Source organism: Terrapene carolina, unplaced genomic scaffold, assembly GCF_002925995.2.
Source record: "Terrapene carolina triunguis isolate 2854851 unplaced genomic scaffold, T_m_triunguis-2.0 Scaffold21, whole genome shotgun sequence".
Lineage (NCBI taxonomy): Eukaryota > Metazoa > Chordata > Testudines > Emydidae > Terrapene > Terrapene triunguis.
The window spans coordinates 36,484,909-36,490,538 of NW_020664372.1; the positions used below are offsets into that span (position 1 = coordinate 36,484,909).

The window sequence follows — 5,630 nt, forward strand, 5'->3', positions numbered from 1 at the left end:
GCGGGAGGGGGCTCAGGGCTGGGGCAGAGGGTTGGGGTGCGGGCTCCGGGAGGGAGTTCGGGTGCGGAAGGGGGCTCAGGGCTGGGGCAGAGGGTTGGGGTGCGGGCTCCGGGAGGGAGTTCGGGTGCGGAAGGGGGCTCAGGGCTGGGGTGCAGGAGGGAGCTCAGGGCACTTACCTTTGGCGGCTCCCCAGAAGCTCCCTCTGACTCCTAGATGGAGGCGTGGCCAGGCCAATGGGAGCTACGGGGACAGTGCACGGAGCCCACATGGCCGTCCCTAGGCCTAGGAGCCAAACATGCCGGCAGCTTCCCAGGAGCCGCACAGAGCTGAGTAGGGAGCCTGCCTGCGCTGCCAACTGGACTTTTAACAGCAGTGCTGACCAGAGCCACCAAGGTCCCTTTTCGAGCGGGTGTTCCAGTCGAAAACCGGACACCTGGCAAGCCTATATAAAGCATGCTTCAGTCTTCACAGTCCTTACTTCTGTTTATTTTCATCACACAACTTAAGTTAGACCCAACTGCTGCATGTATTTTAATTTTTAAATTTAGAAAGTTATTTAAATAGTAAAGTGTAGGTACTTTTGGCATGCTGAGTACTATGAATTAGAGCAATGGAGCATAATTTTATTAAAATTCACTTTTAAAGATGCAATGTAGAGACTGAGAACTAAATTGAATGCCAAATTGTATCTACTATTCTCTTGCACTTTTGCAAGTGTAACTACCCAACTGATTTTTCTCTTGCGCCGGAAGCACATTAAAGTAACAATCCTGCAACCGGAATTGCACAGGTGGGCCCACAGGCACATTCAGAGCCCCACCAGATTCCGTCCACATAGATCCAATTATATGATTGAGACCTAAATTTACTGACAAAAACTTGAACTTGTCTACAAGGAAGTGTTGCCAGATGAATTAAAAGTCTCTCCAAATGGGATTTAATTCCTGAAAAATCTCAAGCAGGAGCTCAATATTTCACATATTAGACTTTCTATATTAAAAAACTGGGCTTCTTGTTAGCTACTCCATCGATAGATTTGATGGAGTAATAAGGCGGGCTATGCAACCAATATGTGCAAATTTCAAGTTAAAATTATTCTTACTCCCCTTCTCTGTTTGGAAGAACAGGATCATATTAAGCATACAACTTTAATTAGTACTGATTTTCAGCCCATTTTAATTAACTACTTTCTCCAGCTACGACTGCCACATCTACCTTCGCCCACTCCCATCTTTTCTGCACATCCCTTTGATTTTACTTCCACCCCCTCCCCAACATTTGTACTACCAAACCTGCCCATTCTGCTTTTACTAAGAAAACACTGGTTAAGAGAATGTGGCAGCTGACTGTCAGCTACTCATTGTTGCAACTTTTATTGCTTTAGGAATCAGAAAATCTGCTACCACGCTACAACACAGACAAACTTGAATCAAGATTGTTGGCAGTGAATACTTTCCTTAAGAAAGGGTTTAAGCCCAGCTTGTGTGTACTTTTGCCTAGGTAAATAAAAATGGCTAAAACCCAGGCCTGAAGTAAGTAAGTGAGAGTTCTGATGTTGACTTGAGAGCCAGGATTTCATCTAACATCTTTAAAGACGTTTAGAAGCTTCTTCCTGGTCCTTTAACTTTTAGAATTACTTTTTTCACCAATTCTTCTTTTCCTGCTTGTGCAGTTTAAGGTCTACTGTTCGCAAAAGAAATTGGGTCACATTGGGAAATACATCTAAGTATGTATAATGTGCCACACCCATGGCTTTTGGCCCCTTGATATGTATGTTGAAGCAACACCGAATTAGTAAGTAAAGCTCCACCAGTACATTGAAATAGAACAATGTCAAATTCATAGAAGTAAACAGATTGAGCCAGCCAAGCTTTATTGGACTTCCAAAAATCTATTTAAATCTTAAAACCAAAACCACACAACATCAAGCAGTCAGCAAAAATCTCATTAAAAACACTCCCTTGTTCTCAATCACAATTATATCCTTTCAGGCTTTTAGATGCTACAGAGATGATGACACCTCAATTCTGAACTGCAACAGTCACTGCTCATCACTGGGACTTGGGCATTCGAGGAATTATCCTGTTTGTCCAGATCTTACTCTACTTCCACTATACTATTAGCACTAGTTTAACACAGCTTCCGAAGAGCAGTGCAGATGAAATCTAAAGAGTAGCTGCTGCTAGACAGTTAAGTTTCCATGTGCTTTATGTGTTCTAAAAAAGGAGAACAGTTTGCATAGCACATCTTTTGAAGATTCTGCCCCCTCCCCCCAAAAAAGAGTAATTAGTTCAAGAATTAAACATCAAGGCTGGGTTTAAAGCCATAGCTGTTGAGATCCAAGTACCAAAAACATCCTACTTTTTAGTTCATGCTCCAACTACTCAAATAGAGCTACACCAAGTTTCATACTTGACATGAAAAGTTTCCTCTGAGCAAGCTCACCTCAGGATGTTTCAGCACAAGTGCTCATCAATCATATCTGGTTAAAACCATGGTTTGTTGTAGGGTTATATTGCGATTAACTCTCAAAAGAGAGAATAGAGAATTTGGTATGTATAGCCTTAGAGGTGTGTCCTCAGGAACAAAGCTGAGGTAGAGTGGTAAAGTTCATGCTGCTACTGGCCATGCTGCACCCATTCAATGGCTAGCTATAGGATTTTAGTTCCAATGTTGCCAATCCAGCATCTTTCATGAGCACCAAGCTTCCAGTAAACCATCATTAAATCCAACATGCAGAAAACATACATTACTTCCATGCAATAAAGCAAGTAATGAAATAAGTTCAAGGTACACAGTAGTGTACTAAACAGAAAAGTCTGTTCAGATTAAGCAAGGTGGTGGCCAAAATCATCCAAGAATGAGTCTAATATTTGTTTGGCATCATTGCAACATCCTAGTATTCCAATCCCCACTTCACAAAATGCATGGTTCAGAAGACAAGTTACAAAACGGGTACACCTCTACCCCGATATAACTCTGTCCTCGGGAGCCAAAAAATCTTACCGTGTTATAGGTGAAACCGCGTTATATCGAACTTGCTTTGATCCGCCGGAGTGCGCAGCCCCCTGGAGCACTGCTTTACCGCGTTATAACACGAATTCGGATATATCGGGTCGCGTTATATCAGGGTAGAGGTGTTTTGCAGACAACTGACCTAAAATCTAGCCAGATTTGGTTGTTTTAGAAGAGTCAATTTGTCCTTGTTTCATGTTTTGCTATTAACATTCCAAAATCTGATTTTCCCATTAATTATATGAATAGACATGGCTGAGCTATTTATAACATTTCCAACATAGCTATAAAACAAATGCGAGAAATTTTATACGCCAATGTTTAATTAACTACCACAAAACCAAAGTTAGATTCTGCAGACTGAGCAGATCCAAGGAAAATAATTATGATCCATCAATAGTGTTCATTCCATAACATTAGAAAAGAGGCATTACTCATCCAAAGCAGCTCTCCATTGCTGTCCTAGCATTTTGCTTTTCTTTTAACTTACTGATGTCAAGACTAGTTAGAACTAAGTATCTGCTGGTGTGGACTGCTAGTGTTTGATAGCTGTGAACTGATTTTTGTTCAATGATATTGAAGATTTTGTAGACCTGAAGATTAATTAAGTTTTCTTTATAAATACTTTGATATCATTAGGACACATTACTGAAAGACTCAGAGGCTGGTTTCCAGATGGCTTATATTAACAAATATCCCTGCTTTGCTCTAAGGGTGATCATTTTGGCAGGGGGGTTAGAACTACTATGTTCTGTTAATAGTTAAATTTTTCTAGAGGGTTGCCTTTTTCTGAGGCTGGAAGGAAAGAGCTAGAGTTTCTAACTTGTTTCTAAAAAGAAATATCACCATCAGTAATCCTTGACTACATTTTTAATGGGTTGGATTTGAAAGGCAGATTTTAGACGTGTCCTCTATTAATCTCTCCGCCCCCGCCCCCCATCACATCAGTACATCCAAAGGCTCAGCTACAGTCAAATGTGGATTTTGATATTTTTTATTATCAATTTTTAAAAAAGAATAAAATTCACACCATATTTCCAAGGTCTGTAATGCAGAAGATTGAACTAGATCTTGTAGAGTGGTATAGTCTCTACCTGTGGAAGTTAAGAACAGTTTGAAACTTCCAAAAATATATGGGTTCTTTGTGTTTTCCATGTAACAATACACCTTAATGGAGCATCACAAAAGTAAATTTTGAGGTAGAAGCTTCATTTTAAGATCAGAGAATATTTTGTGCAACTTAATCCTGTGAATGTGAAATCAGAAAGTGTTTTCTATTTTAGTTTTTCCTCTTTTACAAACTAATATCAAGTTATGGGTACTCAACATTTTAAAATATCAACTGCACTATATATTCATCACTTTTTCCTCTGTAAAGGAAGAAGACTAAGATAAAGAACAAATTTAGCCTTAGCCGCGGGAAAGAATCAAGGATATTTACTTTATTTCACAAACAACAAATGAGACTAACTAAAGGTTTTAAATTTAGAATCTGATTAAATTTGGAAGTAGCAATATTGTTCTTTTAACAAATAAAGAGTTAGTATTGGTGGAAGCATGTAATATACCTTTTCAGATTATAATGATGGAAAACACTTTTTGGATGCTATAGGAACTAATATTGTTAGAACAATGAGCAGTATTTGTTTTATGGAGAGAACATTTGACCAAGTTATTCTTAATCTAGGTAGAACTGCATGTATTTAGGTTATACCATGCATTTGTTGTAAGATCTGGTTATATATATTTCATACTGAGGACTGTTGCAGCACTCAAGTAATAGACATTCTGTGTATCTTTGTATTTTTTTTAAAAAAAATTGGATAATGTATACAGATCATTATCTATAGTTATATTATTATTTTAAAGGAAAAAAAATAAAAATAAAGGTTCCAAAAGTTCTCACCAACCTGGTTTATTCAGCAAGTAGTCAGCCACCCAACAACAGTCTATTTTTAAAAGAAGTTAGGTGCAGAGCAACTCCTTATGCAGCCACACACTGGGTGAGTAGAGAGCACTGGCCCCCCAATCTGAGAATGTGACTTAATTATGAAAAGGGCGAGAAGTAAAAAATTAGGGGAGCAGTGAGTGAACTTTTGAACAATTCCAGTAGCAGACAGGTGGATTCAATTCAGACACTAGCTGGAAAAACTCAAGAGTTCAGGAAATCTGTCTCTGCCCTCCATTTCACAGATGCTTATTTTTAAGGATATACAGTTCTTACTGGTTAGACCAGAGGTGGGCAAACTATGGCCCGCGGGACCGTCCTGGCTGGGGAGGCTTGCCCCCCAGCCCCTCCCCTGCTGACCCCCTCCCCCGCAGCCTCAGCGCGACGGGATGCCAGCGTGGGAGGGGGCTGCACTGCAGGGGCAGGGGAGAGCAGGAAGGGAGGCTCAACTGCAGGCTCAGGGAAGCCGGTGGGTGGGTGGCATGAGCAAGGCCGGAGGACTCAGGAGGAGCACCGGGTGGCTGTGCAGCCAGCCGGAGAGAAGTGGTGCTTTGAAGGGGAACCCGCCGCTTCTCTCTGGCTGCGCGACTGCCCCTGCTCCTCCTGCGTCATCTGCCCATGTTCGCAGGGCAGCATTCTGAAAGGGGTTGGGGGGGGGGGGGGTGGG

General features: G+C 41.1%; 1 protein-coding gene across 1 annotated transcript in view; it reads right to left on the reverse strand.

The window, feature by feature from the left end:
* The window catches only part of RGPD4 (RANBP2 like and GRIP domain containing 4), a 74,478-nt gene that overhangs the window by 23,919 nt on the left and 44,929 nt on the right, over positions 1-5,630 (reverse strand).